Source organism: Stigmatopora argus, chromosome 10, assembly GCF_051989625.1.
Source record: "Stigmatopora argus isolate UIUO_Sarg chromosome 10, RoL_Sarg_1.0, whole genome shotgun sequence".
Lineage (NCBI taxonomy): Eukaryota > Metazoa > Chordata > Actinopteri > Syngnathiformes > Syngnathidae > Stigmatopora > Stigmatopora argus.
In genome coordinates this window covers 1107521-1134056 of record NC_135396.1, presented here as the reverse complement: position 1 = coordinate 1134056, position 26536 = coordinate 1107521, and the positions used below count along the sequence as shown (strand labels likewise).

The following is a 26536-nucleotide window of genomic DNA, read 5'->3' as shown; positions in this document are numbered from 1 at the left end:
GCGACCCTTGTGAGGATAAGCAATACAGAAAATGAATGAATATATATAAGGAAATATTGTTGTTGTTTATATATATTTTTTTCAATGTCCCATGCCGTGAACTGTTTCTAATATCTTGACCATTTTACAAAGCCAGATAAAATATTAATATTAAAATATAATAAACATATACTTGCATTCATGTAATCCATTTCTTAAGATTAGACTTTTAACCTCTTCTAAATAGTATTTAGAAATATTCATTCATTCATTTTCAACAGCGTTTATCCTTGTCAGGGTCGCGAGGTCATTAAAATAAATCAATACAGAAAAAGGAACAATGGTAATTCAAGAAAACATTTTGATTAATAATGACAAAAAGTCTGCTAATCATTAGAAAACTAAAGAATTTGGAAATGCTATGAAAGTAAAAATGACTTTGCTTGGTCTTTTAACGACTGTCCTATGAAGTAATATTCCCATTTTTTAATGGGCTTTAACGGCCATTTTAATAAGTCGGCCCTTTTAAACAGAATAAATCATCTTTTTTTAATGCATGACGGAAAGTATTTCCCACGTCTAACTCGCAGAAACACTAAAGAAAATGGACGCATGCAAAATACGCACAAATAATATTCCTATGGAGTCATGTTCCTCCCCAAAAAATTAATTAATAAATAAAAAAAATCACACAAGTTGAACCCCAGACATAGCGATAAGATTGTAAAATTGGAGCTGTCGTACAAAAAAAATCAACAACTCACGTGAGGGCTGCATCATTTTAGTCGTTGGCACATATATTAACATTAAATAACCCTCAAGATGGGCTGTTGTTTACGTTTGAAATATGAATCATGAAACGTCAACCGTAATGACTGGGAAGCTTCATGAGGACCATTTGTCTTGGGACTTATCTTGACGCTTAAAGAAATGTTTGCCTATGCTCGGGATGTTGATAGATGGGGGTGCTTGGAATATTAATAACAATAATATTCAAGTGTTTTGAGGACTTTACAATGACGGGAATCAGACAAACTTGACAAAGTTTTGAGTCGGGCCAGGTGCCTAACGAAGACGCTCAAATTCCGCTACGTTAGCATTTTTGACAACTTTTGGCTACGTACTTTTTCGCTCAAAAATTGGTGTCAAAGTGGCGGACTGGGGGCAAGATCCGGCCCGCCACGTCACCAAAATCAGCGGCATGAAAAGCCCCAAAAATGATTTTTGAGCTGAGGCACAATTTTTCTTCTATTAAAACAATATCAAAACACACCACCATCTGAAAATCTAAAAGTCTTGACAATATAAATCCTAATTTTACTGGCTTAGTCTAAAACTGGATTTCTAAATTGATAAAGATTCTTTCCGTACGGAAAATTGAAATTTTACGGCCCCTAAAATGTCCTAAAATTGGACTACGAGCAAAACACAACTCTTAAATCATACAGAGTCAGTATTTCAGGCATTAAAATCTTTAAAATATGAGTTCAGGCCGCTTCAATTTGGTTCGAAATACCCTGAAAGCGGAGATTAGCATCATTCCCGATATTAAAGATGACAAAAAAATCAAAATAGGCCTTCATACCACACCAGCATGGACAGTAGTAGCGTTTTCTTTAAAAATTAAAAATCTATTTTAGTCATTAAAACAAAAACAATGCAATGCAGTGAAAAAACGGTAGCTAGCATTTTTCCTCCTATTAGAATTCTTCTAAACCCCCCGCATAGCATCAATTGAGCAAAAATGATCCAAAACACATCCAAAATCCAACCCAATTGGTGTCCGCCATTGCTATGACCTTTAAGACTCCACCTTAAAAATTGCAATAACCCCGCCCCCTAAAAAAAAAAAACCCGAAACCTTACGTGCGACTAAAAATGGCGTCTCACTACTCCCAGACTACGAGCGTAAACATCCCGTATACGTTTGAAGGCGTGCTACACACCTGCATGCTACGTCTACGTGAACAAATAATCGCACTCACACTCACTCAAGTATACTCGCTATACCAAAACACCCCCCCCCCCCCCCCAGCACCCCCGCACGCCTTCCACCTCTCCTCTGTTCGTTCCCCTTGGCCTCAAACGCTACTCAGAATATTGATACGTGGCCCCCACCTCGTCTTCCTTTCCTCCCCCTCTCTCCCCGTCTCTCCCTCTCTCCCTCCATCACTCACTTTCTCCGCTGAATACTGATAGGCCGTCTCGTCCGTGGTCTGAGTTTCAAATCCCCCCCGCCGCCCCGCCGGCCCCCCCAACCCCCTCGCGCTTCCTCCCGTCTCTGCGGCTGGCATAAAGGAGCAAATAGCACACAAGTCGGAGCACAGAGGTAGACATAAATTCACTTAAGTACCATTTCAGATTATGTCAAGACCAAAAAAAAAAAAGAGAGGGGGTTAACGTGGTGGGAAGATGAGGGAGGAAGAGGAAGGCGAGGGGTGGCTGGGGAGGCGGCGTGGGGGCTTGCCTTCAGAAGAAAAGCGCCGCTTTTGATAGGCCTGCAGCGGAAACTGGCCCGAGCGGTCCGGCCGCGCGGTGGTGAGCGGGCGGGCGGGCCGGCCGGCGACAAAAGCGAAAAGACGTGTGAAAAGTTCAGGCAAATGAAGACGCATTCAGGGGGTTTTGTACGACAACCTCCCTCCCGACTCATTGTGGGACGTGTCAGGCTAGAGAGGTAGTGAGGGGGGGCGGGTTTTCGAGCGGGGATGGCTGCCGAAACCCCCCCCGCCCTCGACGCGTAGCTAAAACAAAGACGGAAAACAGGTTGCTTTTCTCACGCAAGCCGCAAAAAAGTGTGGTTCTCATTCTACCCGCATTAAAAGTACACAGACGCGGGTGTGTGTCCTCCAAGTTTTGCGTTTTTGTCCTTGAAGCAGACTTGTGGGGAATATGTGTCTTTCTAATAGAGAGCGAGGGGGCGGTGGGGGGGCTTATGGCCTCACTAAGTTAAGCAAACTAGAACTCCTCGCTCCAACAGGGGGCGAAATTTCCCAAATTGGAGTTTCCGCCACAAGGACAGGAGCGGGCATTGCGTATTCCCTGCACATTTTGGAGAATAATATCAATAGATATTAGGAGAATAGTCCAATTTATGTCGAGTGAAAGTGGAGTTGAAAACTAAATTTCAAGACGTATTATGGAGAAATGCGGCGAGACGGCGAGAACGCAGGCAGACGCCGCCCAACTAATAAGGCCCTCGTGTACGACGGGCGCTAAATTGCGCGCTCGCACTCGGAGGATGGCGCCGGCGCCGTCTCGGCGTGCGGGTGACCTACGGAGATTGCGGCGGAATTGGCAACAGGTGTATGGAAGTGACGAAGAACGCTCTATTTGGAGGAAAAGACAACAACGCCTTTTTTTGTGGGTTTCCCAGCAGAAACAATATTGTATAAATAAAATGCAATGTATCCAGGAAGTGGAATTAGTGCTTTGGTGAATGCCGGTATTGGTTCAGCCAATCAAATGCGAGTATCCCACATGACCCGCCTTTCCTCGTGAGGTCATTAGTACCCATCAAGGGACATGATTGGGTTAAAAAATGTAAGAAAATCATTATTTTCTTAATCAGTGGCAAATATGTGGGAAATGAGGATTTTGTTGCTGTCTATCCGGTGTAAGATTATGTTTCAAACTTAGTTGAAAACCTATTTTAGTACGTTTTAGTGGACAAAGTGCAAGGAAATATTAAAGTCAATTTTTCTACATCTGCTATAGCAAGACTCTTTTTTTTTTTTTTTGCAACTCTATTTGACATTTTAACGAAATTTAACGTAGGAATCAAACCATGTTGGCTCTTTAACATGTTTCGTGGAGTGGATCCAAGATGGCGGCGCGCACGGGTGCAGTGGCTCTTTGGTCTCCAGTTTGGTGTTTCACCAATTTTGTTATACGCAGCTGTGTAGGATGACAAAAAAGGCTTTTGATTCGCACACTGTTGTAGAATTGTCTATACAGTGGTACCTCGTCATACGACCGCTCGGCATACGGAAATTTCGATCGAATAATTCGCCCGTCATGCGATCAAAATTTCGTGATACGACCAAGCCAGGTCTTTTTTGCATCTCTTTCGTGTATAACAATATCTACGAGCACGGAACGATTAATTCAGACGAGTTTCTACCAAAGACCAGGAAACGCACAACGCGCATGCGCGGGCAAAAAGAGGGCTTTCTGGGTAATGAAGTATACTCATGCACACAAAACCCATAGGCAACGGCAACCTTTCTCAGAATAAAACTTCATTACCCACAATCAATACGTGGGTAAGCTCAACTATTGTATTCCCTGTTATTCTTTCTAAGAAAAGAAGCTCCCGCGATCGAATTGGAACGAATTCATTTGTTTTCAATTCATTTCAATGGGAAACGTCCGCTCGAGTTACCAAAAGCTCGTCATACGATCTCAGTCTCGGAACGGATTACGATCGTATATCGAGGTACCACTGTAATGTCTACTATTTCCAACTATTGAGTGAAAAAAAACCCCACACCACTCCTATTCCTTCTTTTAGTGTAAACCTCTCACGGTTGACCGCCATTTTCCAGTCTCCATCACCGCCAACAACCTTTCCCCAAGAGCCCATCTCTTCATTAAGCTAATCACCACGTCCAAATTGGCGAAAACTAAACCCCCCCGCCGACAAACTCTCCCTTTATCCGTTAAAAACTCGCCCCAAACGTCTGTGTTTATCAGAAAAAGAACCTAAAGATTTTTCCCGTGGCCTTGACGCGGCTATTCTTATTTGGAATAACATTGTTAAATCCCGACGGCCGACGCGCAGAAGGTTCTTTTAATGACGGCGTGAGAGGAGATAGTATTGTAAATGTATCAGGCAATTCTTTGAGGTCGCGCGGCCATTAAAGAGCCATTTTGCTGTCTGTTGAAGACGCTCCTCCATATTTCATTGAGATGCATATCTGCGTTTCACACTGTCTGCCTTCTCCGTTCTTCTCCATTCAGCGGTGACCCGGCGCTCCCCGCCGTACAATCCTTCACCTTCCTGGCTTAGAAGTAATTACCGCTTTAATTTGCGAGCCGCTTTCGCGCACGTGCCCGGCGTGTGTGCGTACGTTTGTGCGTCCGTGTGTGCGAGTAGAGTCGTATATGGTGGATATTTAGAGGCGAAAGGATGCGCCGAATCGTCGCCTCAGACGCGCGAGAGGGATTATCAATTGTTGATTGGTTGTCGGTTATGAAAAGGAATGGGATGTGGTGGGTTATTCATCGAAAAGTTCGTTTTAAAAGAAAAGAGGTGACCTGTGATTGGATGGAAAACTATTCAAAAGTTGGATAAAGTTGGGTGGGAGTTAGCTATTTTAGAATCTTGATGCCATGACGTTTCTTGATGCATTTGCTAATTTGCACGTTACCTTAAAAGATCGTACTTTTTGGAATGTTAGCATTTAGTAAGTATACTGTTTGCAATCTTAGGCATCTGCCGAATTGCCTTTTTTGCCCGGTTTCAACCTCATACACACAAAGAGATTATATTTAATGCCTATAGATTTTATTTTAAAATGTGCTTAAAAAACTAAGGGCACCCCCGTTGCCCTTAGTGGGACGGAAAATGGATAAAGGAATAAAAGTGCCAAATATGGTAGAATTTAATTCTGTTCTTTATGAAACAACGTGCTGTAAAATGTACAGTATTGAGGTTGAAATGAAAAGTATTTTATATATTATATTATTTGCTATTAGAACAGAAGTCAATTGAAGAAAGAAAGTATGTATAATGTTTTTTTTTTGTTGCTATGGTGTGTTGGTCGTTTGATTCATTTTTATTGTTCTAAATCACGTGTCAAAGTGGCGGCCCGGGGGCCAAATCTGGCCCGCCGCATCATTTTGTCTGGCCCGGGAAAGTCAATGATGAGTGCCGACTTTCTGTTTTAGGATCAAATTAAAATGAAGAGTATAGATGTATATTACATTTCCTGATTTTCCCCCTTTTAAATCAATAATTGTCCTTTTTTAATCCATTTTTTCTGTGTTTTTAGTGGAAAAATCATTTTGTAAAATCTAAAAATATATGAAAAAAAAGCTAAAATAAACATTGTTTTAGATCTATAAAAACTGAATATTCAGTGCTTTTAATCCAGTTCTTTTAATCCATTTATATAAAAAAATCTAAATATTATATCTAAAATGGTCCGGCCCACGTGAAATCAAGTTGACATTAAAGCGGCCCGCGAACCAACCCGGGTCTGACACCCTTGTTCTAAATGATCTAATAAATGCAATGTATAAATGTACAATAGGTCTACGCAATTAACATTCTGTAAACATCGTTTGTATATGACCGGCAACTTTTGTCTCCAAATTTGCAGCTTTATTCCCAAATAGCAATGCAAATGAGCACACTATATGATTTGTTGGACTTTGTGCATGTGTTTATGTCTCTCCTCCCATTGGTCCAATTACTCCACAAGCAAAGCTGGTCTGCTTCCCCATCCTCGCCGCATCCTTTTTAAAAAGCCTCACCCCCTTCACCCCTGTACTCCCAACGGTGGGACCGCACAACCTCCCCCCCCCTGCCAGATTGTCCATCACAATAACTCCGTCTCCTTCGCACCTTCCGGAATCCTCCCCATTGTTCCCCCACTTTGTCGCCCACCTCCCTCTTTTTTTCCCCTCCTTCATTTGCCCCCTAAACTCCCCCCCTCCCAATTTCCCCATTCTTCCCACTACACCCCCTACCTGCCCTCCCCAGTCCCAGGTGAGCTGACGACACAAGAAGAGCCCATACACCGGGTGAATATTAATGTTTTGATCTGAATATTAATAAACGACGCATCTTAATGACGCTTTTTTTAAAAACATACACACACACCCACCCACCCACACAAAGCACTTCGATAAAACCCGCGCCTGCCGGGACGCACGCTAACGGCCATCTACACCATCGGCGGCGTGTCGTGCGGCATGGTTAAAAGGAGGCCTTATCCTGGCGGGCGCGTGGAAGACAAATGCCTTCCGTGGTCCTGGTCCCTCCTCCCGCTTGGCAAATGAAGACGCGTCTCCTTTCCCACGTCCGTCCTTCTCCACTATTTCACCCTGTTGCTCTTTTCACTTTCTTTTTATCTCCTTCTGCTCGTTTAGTTCAGTTGCTTTCACCTCCCTTCCTCTTTACTTGCCGCCCTCCCCTCTTCTTTTTTTTTTTACATTTCCCCCAACAAACTACCCCCCCCCCCCTCTCCCTGTCCCGCCTCCCCATCCTAGCACCCCATCTCTCGCTCCCATCCTCACCTACTCGATATTCCAGCCTTGTTCTCCTGCAGTCTCCAGCACAACTTTCTGACCCACTTCCTCTCCCGTCCCTGGCCTCCTGATCAAAGCCTGCAGGACGGCATCGCCTTGGGCAGAGGAGAGGGAGAACGTGAGCTGGGTGGGGAGGAGACGGGGAAGTGGATTTGGGGGGGCTTGGAGAGGGGTGGATGAAGGGATCCGAGTTGAGAGGAAAAGAGGAAGAGACGGATCGAGAAGGGATAGAGACGCTACCCGGAGATCACAAAGCTCGGGAACGTGGAGCCAGGTGCCCTCTCAAGCCCAAGGACAAAAGCTCCTCCCGACCGATCACCCACACATACCCACGCGTACACGCACAAATACACACGAGGGCTGTCAGCGCCGTCATGTTCGCTCCACGTGAAGACGAGATTGACATCCGCGATCGGAGGGAAAAAAAAAGGAAAGCTATTTTTTTTTTATGTTTACCCTCTGTCAAATATTTGTTATTTGGGAAGTTGGGGGAATAGAAATTGAACAGGATGTTTAATAAATGACGCTTTCACGTGACGTGACGTCTCATCTTGTTATTCTGTTTTGCATTCACGCATGAGCGCTGATGAAAATGTGAGGGTTTGTTTTCGGGCAGGTGTCAGTCAAGCGCTTGCAACTTCCTATTTAATTACGGGGCGGGAGGGGGGGGTTTGTGAACCATCCAGGGGTGTACCCCGATCGCCCACTCCTGAACGAGGGGTGGGTGGATCCTAAAACGGGAACTCGTTTTTCTTGCGAGCTGCTGTGACAGTGAACGCAACATTTAAGTCGATAAATAAAAGTTGGCTGAACTTGAAATTTCACATTTTAGGGGCTAATTGGAGTTTTTATGAAGAACTCAAACGATTCAAACAACTCATCTACACACTCAAAGCTCCGTTTCACACAACTTTTAAATTTAAAGTTTGAGTTTGACTTGTTTAAAAAAAAGGACAATACACACTACATAGTTTAAAATATTGAATTGGTAGTACAAGTTAGAAATACACTTAATAACAAGTGGGGCTCGAGTAGAGCCACTTTTCCTCCATAGGAGGCGGCTCGGGCATCGGATTAGGATGCCCCTGGCGAAGTGTTCTGGGCAGTTAGCCCCTCTAAATTTCACTTCTTTGTATTCTCATAGTGGAATAAAGTTCCCCGGAGGCTGAGTTTCGACTTGACCGAAGTTGCTAAACTTAATGTTACCTGCACTGGGATTCGCCAAACAGTTGTTTTGGTACACAATGTACTTTAGCCTATTTTTTAAAAAGTGTGGACATTCAGTTTAGAGCACATGTGTCAAAGTGGCGGCCCGGGGGCCAAATCTGGCCCGCCGCATCATTTTGTGTGGCCCGGGAAAGTAAATCACGAGCGCCAACTTTCTGTTTTAGGATCAAATTCAAATGAAGTGTATAGATGTATATTACATTTCCTGATTTTCCCCCTTTTAAATCAATAATTGTCATTTTTTTAAACCATTTTTTCTGTTTTTAATTCAAAAATCATTTTGTAAAATATAAAAATATATAAAAGAAGCTAAAATAAACATTTTCCATAGTTTACCTCACAGGTTAGTGGAGAGCCATTTGCACCCATCAAAAGAGCCATATGTGGCTCCCGAGCCATAGGTTCCCTACCCCTGACTTATGAGGTCGTATTTGGTTCCCAAAAATGTCCACTTAAGTTGCGATTCCCATCCGATTTTCACGGAACGGAACTCGGCGTTAAAAGAGAAGACCCCCTACACTTAAAACAAGGCTCGCAGAGTAATAAAGCTTTTCGATGGTCACGCTTTGACTCTGGAACCGATTATTTCAATTATAATTGATCCCTAAGGGAAAATGCGTGGTGAAATTAGAACAAATTGCAAGCGTAGCAACCGTCACGGAACAGATTGCGTTTGATTTGGGAAGCCCCACTGTATTTTAAGTCTTAATTTCTCACCAAGTATGAATTATTCAGCCGGCGTCCACGCTAATTTGCGGCGAATTATGAAAAAGGGAAAAATACGCTCGCAGCTTGTTATAGCCGGGAAATACGGGACTTTTTAGGAGCTCTTTGCAATGTAAACAAGACGGCTCTCGGCGCAGGAGCGCCAAATCTAACGGCGCGTCCATCCCGGCGGCCGTGTCGGAAGGCGCCGTGGTGTACGTGTGGGTATGTGTGTGTGTGGGTGTGGGTGTGGGGGGGTAGGCCGAGTGATACAGACGCTCCCCTACTTACGAACGAGTTAGGTTCCGAGCGATTGTTCATAAGTTGAATTTGTTCGTAAGTTGATTCAGTGCTATATTTTGTATTATAATTTATGTTTAAGGCCTATATAAGTATATTGAAGGTTTATATAAGTGCATTTGTATGTTTAAGGCTTGTATAAGTAACACACATTGGTTTGTACTGAAAAAAACATTTAATAAAATGGAGAGAATATGTACAGTACTGTATAGAGAGAGAGAGAATTTATGTTGTGTGTTACTTATACAAGCCTTAAACATACAAATGCACTTATATAAACCTTCAATATACTTATATAGGCCTTAAACATAAATTATAATACAAAATACAGCACTGAATCAACTTACAAACAAATTCAACTTATGAACAATCGCTCGGAACCTAACTCGTTCGTAAGTAGGGGAGCGTCTGTATAGGCGTGAAGGATGGAAGAACACCAGCCCATTTGTACCCACAGTGAGGTGGTGTGTACTTTAACATTCCCCGCACATCCCGACAAAGAGCACTAATTATAAATAAATTAGGGACACGACACGGTGCGCCACGAGGGGGTGAAGTGCGGGTGTGTGTTGTGTGTTGGGGGTGTTGTTGGGGGGGTGTTGCAGATAGAGAGCCCTGAGCTAAAAGAAACAGACAGTGAGGGAGAACAAGACAGGAGAGCTTTTGCAATGACATCGAGGTGCAAGTGGGAGAAGAAAGTAGATAAGAAATAAGAGGAATGGAGCGCAAGGAAGGCCAGGGGAAGGGGGAGGGGGGGGGGGGGTGAGGATAGGGAGGAGTGAGGAGGAGGAGGAGGAGGAGGAGGAGAAGGTGTAAGCGAGCAAGTATACAAGGTCTGAATCCTCAAAAATAGGGCTCCGCCATATAGAAAAAGCACGACAAGATTCCCACTAGATGACGGAGCCGAGACGCCCGCCGCAATGTGTTTGAAGGCAGATACGTACGGGAAGGCGGCGGGGAAATTAACAAGTGCGATGACACCGAGGGATGGAACGTCGAGATGAATGGGAAAGGGGGGGGGGGGGGACGCAAATGGTTCGCCGTTTGGAATGAATTGTCTGCGTTTTAGAAAGGGAGCGATAGGAATCGGATGAAACAAATGCCACGCAATAAGGGGGAGACTGAGATATCAAAGGGAGTCAACACTCGCCACAAGTCCATCAAGCTTATCGGAGATGACTTGGCGGACGAGTGCATGTCGAGTGTGTGTGTGTGTGTGGGGGGGGGGATAAAAGACACCTTGGTGTCTTGAATCGCCCGCGGAAAAAGAAAAGGTGTGTGAGCGTCCTGGCCTTGATGCGCTTTTCTGCGGGATTTAGAAATAAGGAGGACGTTCATTTTGAAAACAAGCATCAAATCGTTTGCAGTCGATAGATGTCAAGTGGGAGGGGCTAGGAGCGACCGCGACAGTTTGTCGGATGTCATGGCCACCAATCGCGGATTAATACTTTATCGTGTACAGAGAATCTTGCATTTCTGTTTTTTTAGGAGGGTTGCCAGGGGGTGCTGGAGCCTATACCAGCCAACTGTTGATCTCCATTACGTGAGGTCGTGTGCAATAAGCAGACTTAAAAATATTACAAGTAAGCTTATTTACGTTGACGACTTACTTGTTTCATATTTATTATTATTTATTGATGTATTTGTTTGTTGTTGTTCTTTGTGCACTTCATGGTGAAATTTGAAATTGTATAATGACAAAAATAGCATTCAATTAATTGAATTTGTGAGTCAATATGGTGATAAGTGCAATTGTGTGTATGACTACAAAGTTTGTGTGTGGAAATGGGTGACTATATTAAGGTATTTGTGTGTGTGTGTGTGTGTGTGTGTGTGTGTGTGTGTGTGTGTGTGTGTGTGTGTGTGTGTGTGTATAGGAATGTGAGAGAGTGAATTGGATTGCGCAACTAAATCTTTACCTGAGAGTGCGTGAGTGTGTGCAATGGTGTGCTTGTCTACGGTTATGCGGATACACTGTTTGAGGGAGGGAGTAAATGAGGGACTTCTTTGCGGGTGTGACTGACCAACAGAAAATAGGAGTCCGTTTTTGCGTGAGAACGTAAGTCAGTGCGTGCATTTAGAAACAAAAAATGTTTTTTTTTTGCTTTGCATAAAGAGAGACCGCAGTTATGCATTAAGGAGCATCTCCACGTTTGAGCCGCTTTGTGTGTCTTTTACCCAATGTGTCTGAGTGTGTGTGTGTATATGTATGTGTATGTGTGTAAGGCCAAAGCCGTGGCCCTATCTAAATAGATCACACTTCCTTAGAGTGAGCAGCCATTTCTCACAAGCTGCCATCTCGCAGTCAGATATAGATGGAAAGAAGGATGAATGGACGGGAGGACGGATGAGGATTTGGGACGTACGCTCAAGGTTACACGCCGCTACCAGGGGAGAAACCACCACGACGACGACGGCCGGCCGGCGGGAGGCGACAAAACGACAGTCGGTCGACGAGCGTCTAGACGCGATGGAAGTTAACGAGCTCGCTTGTTCTCCAGAAAGGGCCGTGCGGGTCTTTATCGTGTCGAGTTTCGTCGAAGGGGGGGGTCGGTGGCGCGTGGGGGCCGTGACCTCTTTTGCTAATAGTGGCGAGCTGGGTCACCATGGTGACGGAGTTGTACACAAACATGATGTCACTAGTGGACTTGAAAGAGGTACTGAGGAAAGGTCAAAACATGGAGGGCTTGAACCAAGTACAAATTATGTTCATTCATTCATTTTCTGAACCGCTTTTCCTTACAAGGGTTGCGGAGGGTGCTGGAGCCCATCCCAGCTAACGACTAACACCACCTTGCATCGGCCGCCAGCCAATTGGATAGAACAAAGATGACAAACAACCAATCGCTCATAACTAGGCTTAAACCAGGGGTGTCAGACTCGGGTTGGTTTGCAGGCCGCTTTAACGTCAACTTGATTTCACGTGGGCCGGACCATTTTAGATATATTTAGAATTTTTTTAATAAAATGGATTAAAAGAAGTGGATTAAAAGCCCTGAATATTCCGTTTTTATAGATCTAAAACAATGTTTTTTTTTTTTAGATTTTACAAAATGATTTTTGAACTAAAAACAGAAAAAATGGATTAAAAAAAATGACAATTATTGATTTAAAAGGGGGAAAATCAGCAAATTTAATATACATCTATACTGTTCATTTGAATTTGATCCTAAAACAGAAAGTCGGCACTCATGATTTACTTTCTCAGGCCGCACAAAATGATGCGGCGGGCCAGATTTGGCCCCCGGGCCGCCACTTTGACACCTGTGGGTTAAGCAATTCGGCGCGTTCAACCAGCTAGCCTGGGGATGTGAGAGGAAACCGGAACACCCGGTAAAAACCCACACATGCCAGGGGCGAACACAAAAACTCCACACAGTGACGAAGAAGCCCAGAAGTGCGAGGCCAACTCCCTAACCACTCGCAGCACTTTGTTCCACCATCGGAAAAGCGATTAGCATGAATCGGACGACTAATTAGCGAGCGAGCGCGCACATTCATTACAAGCGATACGACCGGTCCCCGGAAAGCCGGTCCATTTTTCATGGGCGCCTCCTCAGACGGAGCGGCCCGACGCTACATTATCAGAGCCACGCTTCCACCAGAGTCTGCTGTTTAAAGTTTCAGCAGCAGAGGAGAGTTAAAGGCGGGCGAAAAAAGAGGCGCGGCTTCTCGTCGGTTGCTCGCCGCTTGCCGGCTGGCTGGAATTAGCATTCCGGCGGCGGCGAGGCTGTCTGTTTGCCTCTGGCAGCAGCCGACAGAGGGGGGACACTCTCTGCATCCTCACGCAGCTCGTCTATCTCTCCCTCTGTCACCGTCTATCTCTCGCTCTGTCTGTCTCCGCCCGTCTCGCTCTCGCCCGCCGCTCGACATCCGACAAAGGTGTCTCGTCTGTACGTCACACTCCCCCCTGTTTTATTTTTCCCGTGCCCGTCACCGTTTTTCGCCACCCGGGACATTTTCTTCTTGTACATACCGCCTCGTCTCCGCCGTCAGACCGCCATCTCGCTCGTTTATCTGTGCTCTCGCTAATTTTCGTTTGCGCCAAGAAGTCGCCGACGATGCGGGTCACGACGGAGAAACCGTTAACCTAAGAGATAAACATATTTTTTTCATTTTGCGGGCGGAGGATGATTGGACGCCATCTTGGGAAGGGTGACAATGGGCAAATTTTTGATTGTCATTGTTGTGTCAAAATGGTATTGATGCTAGTATCGGTGAGCATTAAGTGGTTAGCGCTCACTTTGTGGAGTTGGCGTGTTCCCCTCGGGCATGCGTGGGTTTTCTCGGGGTACTAAATGAAAACAAGGCCCATCTGCATGAACAAATGAAATTCAATAAAGCGTCAGTCTCAATAATGGGAGTGACTAATCCAGTTATGATTATATAAAATATATAGAAAATATGATTTACTGTAAAAAAATGTATATAAACTGAATACACATGCAGAATTTTGCCACGCTGACAACTCAAAACCCTCAACTCATCTTTTCCTTGCGAAATAAATACAAAAAATGCCTGCAATATGGTCCAGCTCCTCCCCACAAATATGTATATACACAGGCATAGACATAGATTAACATGTCAGCATTTAGCAGTAATATTAGTATTTACAAAGAGCGCTCAGTTTCCAAAAGATGCATTAAGCAAGTTGGGCTAATTGCCACTATAGATGACTCATATTTCAAATTTTTGCTCACAAATCAAGACAAAAAAATTCCCAAAAACAATCCAAAAACTACTGTGGCTTTAATAAATCCTAACAAGCCTGCTCATTGGAGCTCAAATCTTAACAGGAACTGCATACACTTTACGTTTGTCATTTATTTGATTAAACTTATGCCATATTTCATAGACAAAGACACTTTCTGAAATAGCTCCAAGCACAAAATGCAGCCGCTCTTTTTTCCCCTTCTAGTATCTCTGGTACAATTTTTTGTCTCTTTCCTCCACAATGGAAATGAATATCAAGACTTGAATGTGACCTTCAGACTTAAAATGGCGTTCTATCCATAAAAGGGTCAGGCCTCCCAGAATAATCACCATTTCATCGTTTCAGGTGAGAGGCCAGGGGAAACCTCAATAGTAAAGATCCCCGTGGTGTGCTGACCTCTGAAATATTAGGTACCGTACTAGAACGGTCACATGACGGCGATTAAATACGAGGGGAGGAAAGTTAATACGTCAGTGCCTTAACGTAGGAGTTGAAGTCATTCCGTGACCTTGCTTGTAACTCAAAACACTGAAAATGCCACTAACTCATCCGCTGCTTTTAACCGGGTGTCTAGTCTGTTGGTTTTGTTGTGGATTGGCATTGACATGCATAAAAATATGGAGGACTTTGTGAATTTTGTTCATATAAATGGCATCATTTAAGACTTTCACAACAAAGTGAAAAATCAAGTCTACATACATGTGTCGCTGCACTATTTGTTTTGAAATACACTTAAATTTCTATGAATCATCCAACATCTATTTAATTTACTTTTTTTTTTGCACTATGGAAAAATATCACAATATGCCGTATTTTCAGGACTATAAGGCGCACATAAGTCTTAAATTTTCTCCAAAATAGACAGGGCGCCTTATAATCCAGTGCGCTTTATATATGGACCAATACTAAAATTGTGATCACGATAAAATAAAATAAATCAGTGGCTAGGGTACACCATCCCCTACAGCTCTCACAACTACAGCAAGCAGCCCCCGACTCTACTATTTTCCCGTAGAAAAAGTACTGCGCAGTGACTGCTGGGATATATACTAGTTCTTTTGTCAATACACCCAATGGATTGTGGCCTGGCGATCGACATCAACACAGCTTTACGAAGCATGGAAGACAGCGTTGGAATACTTACGCTAGCTACTATTTGCGAATGGATTGTGGCCGCCTGGACGAACGTATAAAACTCAGCGTTTTCGATGACTAATTTGCACAATTGTTCAATTCGGACACAGAAAATGAGGACTTTGATGGATTTGTGGGTGATGATGACGTGAGTAAGTTGTAAAATGGCTAAATAAAGTACAACCGGACTCAGTTTTGCTTCTGTTGCCTTTTTAAAAACGTGTTTTAGCGTGTGGGTGTAGCGTGCATGTTTAAGCTGGTGTATGTTTTGCGTCTATAAAAACGGTGCGTCCTTTGTGTGTGTCAAATAAAGAAATAGCACTCGTTACTGACACTGCAGCTAAAAATACAATGCGCCGTATAGTCATGAAAATACGGTAAACCTTTTTGTATATCAATGGGCTTGGCTATAATTACTGTACCTTTTGAAAATACAAAAGAAGAAAAAATAAACAAGCTCTTCTCCCGTTACTTTTATCCTACCAGAAGATCCCCCCCCCCAAAAAAAATCTCCCTCAGTACTTTTCATTCTTTAGAATAAGTCACAAGGAGATTTATGATTTATGAAAAACACGCACAAATGCAATGACAAGCTCGAAAACAAAACCTAAAAGGATGAAGACTACAAAAGTGTGAGCTTCAACGTCGCTACATTTAAACTTCCCGCAAACCCACTTTGACTTCCATTTTTTTTATCCCCCTTTTTGAGCCCCCAACGCATTTTTTTTGGGGCACGTCAAGTCCAGTCCGTCTTCTCCGCCATGAAAGAAGTCAATCACGCGGAGGATCCAACCTTTGTCAGCACTTTGCCAGTCGACGGCGGGCGAACACGGCCCGCGCTTTACCGCGTTTAACTCGCTGTCCGTCGGCCTCAAAGGAAACGTTTTCTGACATCACCCAGGCGCCGTGCGACAAAGTCGGCGAGTAAGCGGGATAGATATCGGCATGAATGCCGCTTTATTAATGAAACGGAATGAGATCAGACGGGCTTAGCGTGCTCTGTAGCTGAACTGACAACAAAATGGACAAAATACATTCACAGCCATTAACGGCCACTGACGGCTATATTCTTATATCATTATATTATAAATTCAAGATGATGTTTCGGTACCATTGACGGCAGTAGAATTGAATACAATTGAGTGAAGTTGGGCCTACGTTGGTTTTATTCCGGGTACTCCGGTTTCCTTACACAACCCCTAAAACATGCATGCTAAGCTAATTGACCACTTAAAAGCATACGAATTAGCATGGAATGTCATTTTGAGAATTGATACACAAAAGTTTTGCATTTCAAACACCGTGTATCACGAAAAGTGGCGCATTTACTTACGCATTGAATTCCGTCTATGGCCAGGCTCGTATCTCAAAGCGCGTGCAGTCACGGTTGGTATCTAAAAGAAAAAGAAAATACATGTTTTAATTGATTTAATCTCACTTTTTTTAAGTTTCATTTTACTTTGTGTCTGTTGCGCTAATTTTCCAGATCCTCTAGAACACCGGTGTCAAAGTGACGGCCCGGGGGGTCAAATCTGGCCCGCCACATCATTTTGTGCGGCTTGAGAAAGTAAATCATGAGTGCGGACTTTCTGTTTTAGGGTCAAATTCAAATGAAGATTATCGATGTATATCATGTTTCCTGATTTTCCCCTTTTTAAATCATTAATTACAATTGTTTTCAAACCCTTTTTTTCTCAGCTCAAGAAGCATTTTGTAAAATCTAGAAATGATTATATAAAAATATTTTCTGTAAGTCCACTTTAATATGTAACATATTTAAAAAGATTTGGTTTCCTTTTGAAATTAAAAACAAATGATGAAAAGATGTTTTCCCTTGCTAAGAAAAAAGAACTCAAATAAACATTGTTTAGATCTATAAAAAAACTAAACTAATTGTAATTTTTTAATCCATTTTTTCTGTGTTTTTACTTCAAAAATCATTTTGTAAAATAAAAGAGCTCAAATAAACATTGTTTTAGATCTATAAAAAACGGAATATTCAGGGCTTTTAAGCCAGTTCTTTTAATCCATTTATAAAAATAAAAAATCTAAATATTATATCTAAAATGGTCCGGCCCACATGAAAACAAGTTGACGTTAAAGCGGCCCGCGAACCAACCCGAGTTTGACACCCTTGCTCTAGAACACACACAGATTGGCAACATAACTCCAGTTCCTCTGGACTGGGAGGACTGGCAGTAAACGCTCCCGTCTCAGCGACACCGACATCAAAAAATGTCCATATTTTTCCAACCGGCAAATAAATCGGACGTCTATCGCCGTCAAGGGCAGACCCCGGAATCAACCTCCGTCTTTGCTATCCAACGAGATAGCACCCGCTGTAAAACATTTGAAAATCCCATCCCTCGAAATAAAAACGCCGTCGAATTTTATCGAAATTTTCCCCATCAAAGATGAAAATCCACCCGCGTTCGCCACCACGCCGAGTCAGCAGCGGCCGACAACAGGTTTATCTAACGCTGGCTTGTTTTTAGCCGAGGAGCCTTTTCCCGAAAAGTGATGTCAGGAGGAGGTTTTTATCTGCCCCGGGCTCGCTGAGCGATGGTCCGACTTAACCCGCACATAATCAACTATTTTTGTTTCATTGTGGCCGAAAGTCATCCCTCTCATTTAAAAAGGTGGCGTATCTGCGCTGTCTCAATTCATCTTGGCCTCTCCCTGTGTTTGCCCTTCCGCCTTTCCTCCCCCCGCATCCTCGCATCCTCGCATCCATCTTGTTGCCGCCTCCCTCCGGCCCGCCCGGCCACGCCGTTGCGCCATTCCCAAAGTCATCCGCAATCAGACATCTTCAGCGGATTAATTACACCGTCCCGGCGCGCCTTGATTGAGCATCTAACGGCCCCGCCTCCACGGACGGCGGCTAACACCCCATTTTTTAGACGTTGCCTTTTGTTTTTTGGCTTCTTTTCCTTCAGAACTTCACCTTTCGTTAGCCCCGCGGGTTGCGGCGCCTGGGCTAATTGGACATCGATTGCTATTGGGCGCTCTCCGTGATCTTTCCCGAATATTGGGATGGCACTAACTTAACAATGAACTGAGGTGAAGCGAGAGCCGGGGAAAACGGATGAGCGAGCGAGGTGGAGGCACGCTAAACGCTTCAGCTTAAAGAAATACAATAGCGTGCGTTTAGCTACTTTTGAGAGCGTTTAGTTTAAGGCATCGAGTCCCTATCGGCCAAGCGTGAGAGCTCATTAGCTAAGAAGGCTTCTGTGGGAAGGAGTTGTTGTATTTACAAATATCTGTTGCGGTAAATGCTTTTAGGTAAAAGTGGGGTTGAAAAAGTGGGGTAAAAATGGCAGTCCATTGAATTTTTCTGGAAAAAAACCAGGCGTGACAGATCTTTTCAAGAATTTAAAGCAAGGGTGTCAGACTCGGGTTGGTTCGCGGGCCGCTTTAACGTCAACTTGATTTCACGTGGGCCGGACCATTTTAGATATAATATTTAGATTTTTATTTTTATAAATGGATTAAAAGAACTGGATTAAAAGCCCTGAATATTCCGTTTTTTATGGATCTAAAACAATGTTTTTTTTAGCTTTTTTTTTTTAAATACATTTTTAGATTTTACAAAATGATTTTTGAACTAAAAACACAGAAAAAATGGATTAAAAATGACAATTATTGATTGAAAAGGGGGAAAATCAGGAAATGTAATATAACTTTCCCGGGCCACACAAAATGATGGGGCGGGCCAGATTTGGCCCCCGGGCCGCCACTTTAACACCTGTACTGTAGATCAAGGGTGTCAGAATCGGGTTGGTTGGCGGGCCGCGTTAACGTCAACTCGATTTTATGTGGGCAGGACCATTTTAGATATAATATTTAGATTTTTTTTCTTATGAATGGATTAAAAGAACTGGATTAAAAGCCCTGAATATTCAGTTTTTATAGATCTAAAACAATGTTTGTTTTAGCTTTTTTTAATATATATTTTTATTTTACAAAATGATTTTTGAACTAAAAACACGGAAAAAATGAAAACCCACGCAAGCCCAGGAGGAACATGCAAACTCCATAGAGTGAGGACCCCCCCGGGATCAACCCCAGAATCGGTAACCGCGAAATATTTAAAGTAAATAAAGAAGTTTAACTCCCACCGAGGGGGAATTTACAGTTTTCAACCAACTAACCTGGCATACATGTTTTATATTGTGTGAGGAGACCCGAGTACTCGGAGAAAAGCCACACAGGCCCAGGCAGAACATGCAAACTACACACAGGGACCCCCTCAGTGGTTGAAATCATAAATATGTCATGACTTGATCAAGCAAATCGACGGTGATTCCGAGACACGTTGACTTTGTTGCTTCCGCTCTGTTTACAATGTAAGGCTGCGTCTGGGTGGCGAGATGGGGGTGCTTGGTGGCGGTGGGTGGGGGGCCTGGGGCTGGGGGGGGGGTTTGGGGCGCTATTGGCCAGGGCAGGTAGATGCTGTTAGTTAAATGATGCTGGCGTGCAAAAGAGGGATTGCTTTGGGAAGTTGTCATCCATCATGGTTTTAGAATGACTCAAAGCAGCACTCTGCTTGGAGGGTTATGGTCTGGGATTCATGATTGATGCGAGCTGGATGGCTGTTTTGCAGAAGGAGTGTGAAAGAGATTGCATGTGTGTACGTGTACGTGTACGTGTCTGTGTGTGTCTGTGTGTGTCTGTGTGTGTCTGTGTGTGTCTGTGTCTGTGTGTGTGTGTGTGTGTGTGCACGAGAATGTGAAAGCCAATGAGATGAGCCGGTAGATGGGGTTGTTCAGGAAACTTCTTAAACTCAATCTAATCTGACCACAACAACCGTTTCCAAGTAGGAAAAAATAGTCCATTCCCATTTGATTATGTACATGGCGCATTAGTGGATTTTTCTCTACCTTACCAAAGCACAGCACCCTGGCGAACTTACACACACACAAAGAGTCAGTTTTGGTGTTTAGGCGTTGTTTGTTATTTGGAAAATGTGAGCAAGTTGGCGCATTCAAAAGAGCTGCAAATGTGTTACCGCCGATGTGAATTCGCTGACAATCAAGGCAACCCTTTAATTCCCTTTAAATCACGTGTCAAAGTGGCGGCCCGGGGGCCAAATCTGGCCCACCGCATCATTATGTGTGGCCCGGGAAAGTCAATCATGAGTGCCGACTTTCTGTTTTAGGAGCAAATTAAAATGAAGAGTATAGATGTATATTACACTTCCTAATTTTCCCCCTTTTAAATCCATCATTGTCATTTTTTAATTGTTTTTTTCAGTTTTTAGTTCAAAAATCATTTTGTAAAATCTAAAAATATATTTAAAAAAGTTAAAATAAACATTGTTTTAGATCTATAAAGAAACGGAATATTCAGGGATTTTAATCCATTTATTTAAAAAATCTAAACATTATATCTAAAATGCTCCGGCCCGCGTGAAATCAAGTTGACATTAATACGGCCCGCGAACCAACCCGAGTTTGACACCCTTGCACTACACCATCGAGTGGCGGATTAGGGCATTTACATGTAAAATGCGACTACATTTCTATTCTAGAATTCATTTTGTAAGTAGAATCAAAAAATCCTTAGTGGGAGGAGGATTCACTATGCTTTCAGCAACATGTTATTGCATGAATTTTGGGAAGTCCTGGGAAAAATTCATTCCTCAAACAATCCACGGATGAACCCGTTAATCGGGATAAACTCCGTTTCAGACGGCGATCCGGGTTCTACAGTGGGAGCGCTCTCCAGGGATTCCCACTGTAAAAATAAATATCTTCCCCGCGAAATAGTCGAGAGTCATCAGAGAGGACGGATCTCGGCCCGGGACGTTAGCCTCCTCCGCCGCCGCCTCCGCCTCCGCCTCGCCTCGCCTCCCCTGGATCGCGAGCGGTAAAGACGGGATTGCGAGGAGGTTAAGCTGACCTCGGGCTCTCGCTTTGGAGTGGGCTTACCCGGGAGTGGGAGATGACAAAACATTTAGCCCAATCTCAATTGCAGCCGGCTGACAGGCCCGGAAACAAAAGCCGTCCTCGGAGGAACGGGGGGGAATCACCCAATGAATGTCAATTAATTTGGCAGGACCGCCTCGAATTGATTAGAATATAAAACAATCTTTGTGGAACGCAGAGGGGAATTGACGTGCCAGACCTTCAAACACAGCCAATGCGCAGGAATGACAAAATGAAAGAAAGATGAGTGATTTGTGGGCCCACTCGTCGGGGTGCGTGGAAAGTAATTAACATGATAGCCCCTCCCCCCTTCGCCCTCGCCGCCCGATAGCGCGTTCCCCGCAGCGAGGTCGTTCAGCAGACATTAACCGACACCTGAGCCGCCTCTCAGACAACAAACACGCCACGCATGGCTAATGCCAAACACGCGCCCGCTCGCCCGCCAACGTGTTCCGCCCACATTTCCCCGGCAACCGACACCTGCTGCAAACGCGCGGCAATCGGCGGACGTGACGCCGCGCGTCTTTAGCTTGTCAGCGGCGCATATGGCCAGGCGGGCGAGCTCGCTCCGAATAAATTCATTACGGCGCTTTCACGGATCAAATCAAATACGCATGAAAGGAATGCTAATTAAAAAAAATGCAGAGTAGTCATACAAAGGAGGAAAATAAATGTTGTTTAATTGTTAGCCAAGAAGAATTACTCATTTTTAACTTGCCGTTTTAGAACATTTGGATTTTGCCGATTAAGAACAGATGGACTGATTTTGAAAGGTTAGTTCAAGTGAACCTATAAATTTAAAAATGTGAAAATATGAAGTTTTTAGCCACTTCTATTCTTTACGAATCAACAACGGAACGTTTTTTTTTCCTTGGATGATACAAAATATGATCAGTTTGGATTCCGATGTTTGCACGGCTATGCCAACATAGACGAAAAATGATGGTCACTCCAAAAATCACACTTTTTTGACCGGTCATATGAGGGTTTACGATATATTTTTAATTAAGATATGCCCCCCAAACAAGTATTAGCTTTCGGTCATTGACAGTGATAGATGCTCCCTTTGGCCAAATCCAAGTGATAACCATCACCTTTGATATACTCGGCATGAAATTAAGCTCCGCCCCAAAACACGGCGCACACGCAATTACCGTAATGCAATCATTCCTATTCACAGTAAGTGCAACGTCATCACATGATCGCCCCGCCGCCACACCCGCTCCACCCATGGCTAATCAGACCAACAAAAAAAATGCAATTTAAATATTGAATACTCAAATTCGATCCAGTCCGCTGAAGACAAAACTGAAAGTCGCTTAAAAAATGAAATTCTGGGCACTTTCATTGCAAATACGGGTAAAATGGCTCCCAAGATTAGTCAAAATAATGTAAGGGAAAGAAAAACTTTACGTTTGGGTGGATTTCATGACCTTTGGCATTGCTTTGTCACCTTGGAAATATAGTCAAGGCAAGAATTGACATCTTTTAGCTTGGATTGATCTTCCAAGTCAAAGTGTGAGCAAACAAAGACCTGAAAAAAAGAAAGAAAAAAGAATCCGACTGTCCTGCTCAAAGTAATGAGACATCCCAGCCTACAAAATGCTGACAATAGCGTTGATTTTTTTTCCTTCCACCGCCACCTTTTGTCTCCTCCTCCTCCTACTTCAATCCTCCACAAACCCGAGACCTTCACTCCTCTAATCCCAGAGCCGTGGCTTGGCCCGGACCCCAAACGTCCCCCCTCGGAAACACGGCGCTCCTAATTTGCTAAAGGATTAGAGCGGGAGCACCGGGGTCGACGCCGGGCCGGCACCGCGGACCCCGAAAGAGAAGAAACGCAAACACGCGGGGGGACCTCGGGGGCCGGGGGATACGCACGGGGCCGAAACCTTGGGTTCATGTCGCAGAGCCACGGCTAAACGCCATTATGCATTCACACACTGTATGCACACACACACACACACACACACACACACGCTAACCTCTTTTCCAGACATGTCCGGAATCACACATCCAAATAAACACTGACCTTAATGCTGGGTCTAATACATACAAGTACACATTTTAAAATAGTTCAGTAGCTGCGGCCAAGATAGAACTGCTTAAAAAAATGGAAAAAAAACTGGAAAAGTAATGTTTGTTGCCAGGTTTGAATGTGAATGTGTACTGTATGAAAATAAAGTACTTGCAACTGGTTGCCAGAATTGCACTGTTAAGTAAACTATATCAAATTAATAACAAAGAACAAAAAAAATGGAAAAGAAATGTTTGTTGCCAGGTTTGAATGTGAATGTGTACTGTATGACAATAAAGTACTAGTAACTGGTTGCCAGAATTGCACTGTTAAGTAAACTATATCAAATTCATAACAAAGAACAAAAAAACTGGAAAAGAAATGTTTGTTGCCAGGTTTGAATGTGTACTGTATGAAAATAAAGTACTCGTAACTGGTTGCCAGAATTGCACTGTTAAGTAAACTATATCAAATTCATAACAAAGAACAAAAAAACTGGAAAAGAAATATTTGTTGCCAGGTTTGAATGTGTACTGTATGACAATAAAGTACGCGCAACTGGTTGCCAGAATTGCACTGTTAAGTAAACTATATCAAATTCATAACAAAGGAGCAGAACATGAACTATGTTTTAACTCAAAGGTTGCTTCTAACCCTCCCAGACAAAATGGATTGGACGTCTATCACGGTAAAACATGATCATGAAATGCCGGCCTTCCCACTAGAAATGGATTTGAGGTCTCGAACTGTGGCAGGTTTTGATTTAAGGGCTACGGGCAACAAAACAATCCAAAAGTAAAGTGTTTTTGTGTAAAAGAGAAGATTTAAAGGCAATTTGTTTGCAAGCTTAGTTGCTGCTGCAAAAAAAATGGATTTGTGATTGTTTTTGTTTTGCTTCGTTGAGACCAATGCTGTGTAATAATAACCCTTTCATATATAATTTTGGGATAGTTAGTTAATTTTAGATTTAAACAATACTTCATATTTGATTCTGATCAGTGGTGGTCAATGCATTTTCTCGTAGCGCCTTCAATGGGTAAAATCCACTTCCTAGCAGCATTTAATGATTAAATACAAATACTGGAGCTTTTCAGACATTAAGGAAGCTAACAGACAATTTGGAATTATTTAAGTATTGATGGACAAAATATAATATATGATTCCGATATTTCTTAGGCCAGCAGAGAAGGCCTTGAAGTCCCTGACGGCCCGCCACTGATTTTGATGAACAAAGAATGATATTTTATACAAGTGTCCCATCAAATTCATATTGAACACAAATGAGGTTAGCATGACGTAGCTAACATTGATTAAATTCGACATTAATCAATACTAGGATGGGCAATGGTTTGAGTGTAATACTAAAAGTGAAAAAAAATCAGACTCTTAATAGAATAATTGAACTCCACCTCTCCATAACGTTTAACAGGAGCGGCGTATGAAGATTTTGCGCCATCCTAATAAGCAATCAAAGATGATTCATCAGGCTTACGGCTCTTCTGACTTGGCAAAGTTAAAAAGAAGGAACAAAAAAAAAGCAAGAGAGAGGCATAACAAGTTCAGACGGAGGTTTGATGATGATGATGATGCCGGCCAGTGGAAGGCGTGTGGGAAGCAGGTCGTGGAAAAAAAGCGAGGAAGCAGAACAACGGGAGGGGAAACTTGCTGATTGTCAAGGAGAGACGGAACATCAGTGTGAAAACTTCTAAAGAAGGCCCTGCTCTGGGTTTTAAACGCTCTCTCCTCCCTCTTGTGCCTGCCTTTCATGAATTAAAAGCATGGGCGCTCTGCGGGGAGAAGCGTCGTTAATTCCGATCAGATCTCCCCTTCCAGCCCGCCATCCCCTCCCCTCTCGACCGCCGCAACGCCGCCGCCGCCGCCGCCGCCTCGCTTCCCCGGGCGACGCTTGCCAGCAGCCTGACAGACGGAGATGGGATCTGACAGTAAACAGGCGCGCCGATGCCCGGCCCATGATTGACACGTAGGCAGGTCGGCGGGGGCCCGCCCCCCTCCTAATCCTGCCCTGTCAGCTCTAATTGGGGAGGTGGGGCTCCGTGTCACCAAGGTGACTGATTGACAAGCCCCGGCTTTGCATAGATATGAGGAAAAGGTAGGAAAGTTCACGCATGGCGTCACACCTTTAACACTACCAAACTGCTAATAGAGATATAGGTGTGTGTGTGCGTGTGTGTGTGTGTGAGTGTGTGTGTGCGTGTGTGTGCGTAAAAGATAGACTCACGAACATGTCAGAACCCATAAATACATACGGCACAATAAACTGTAAGCAATACTGACATGTATACAAGGTGCAACATGGATATGAGCAGGGGCGGAACTTTGAGGGGGACGTCGGGGGAGACGGGCCCCTAGGGGGGGATTGGGGGTGCAGTTTTTGGAGGTCAAGGATGATGCTTGAAGGTGTAAACTGAGTTTGAATTTACAATGGCAGCACACATAGTGGACTTTTATTTTTAGGGGGCGTTGAAATGATGGGAAGAGGAAGTGAGGCTGGAATGGCCGAAAATCTATAGCCTATGTGTCAAAGTGGCGGCCCAGGGGCCAAATCTGGCCCGTCGCATCATTTTGTGTGGCCCAGGAAAGTAAATCATGAGTGCCGACTTTCTGTTTTAGGATCAAATTCAAATGAAGAGTAAAGATCTATATTATATTTACTGATTTTCCCCCTTTTAAATCAATAATTGTCATTTGACCTGTGATTGGCTGGAAAACTATTCAAAAGTTGGATAAAGTTGGGTGGGAGTTAGCTCCGGCACCCCTGTTGGCCTTGTGAGGATTAGTGGGACAGAAAATGGATAAAAGTGCCAAATATGGTAATTTTAATTCTGTTCTTTATGAAACAACGTGCTATAAAATGTACAGTATTAAGGTTGAAATGGAAAGTATTTTATATATTATATTATTTGCTATTATAACAAAACTGAAGTCAATTGAAGAAAGAAAGTATAATGTTTTTTTTGTTACTACGGTGTGTTGGTCGTTTGATTCATTTTTATTGTTCTAAATCACATGTGTCAAAGTGGCGGCCCGGGGGCCAAATCTGGACCGTCGCATCATTTTGTGTGGCCCAGGAAAGTAAATCATGAGTGCCGACTTTCTGTTTTAGCTTCAAGTTCAAATGAAGAGTATAGATGTATGTTAAATTTACTGATTTTCCCCCTTTTAAATCAATAATTGTCATTTTTTAATCCATTTTTTCTGTGTTTTCAGTTCAAAAATCATTTTGTAAAACCTAACAATATATATAAAAAGCTCAAACAT

At 43.4% G+C, this 26536-nt stretch overlaps 1 protein-coding gene across 1 annotated transcript in view; it reads right to left on the bottom strand.

Moving 5' to 3' along the window:
* The window catches only part of npas1 (neuronal PAS domain protein 1), an 89020-nt gene that overhangs the window by 51358 nt on the left and 11126 nt on the right, over window positions 1-26536 (bottom strand). Inside the window, exon 3 of the mRNA XM_077612143.1 lies at window positions 16647-16707. The gene's annotated coding sequence lies outside the window, so the exon portion shown is untranslated. The remainder of the gene's footprint in view (window positions 1-16646; window positions 16708-26536) is intronic.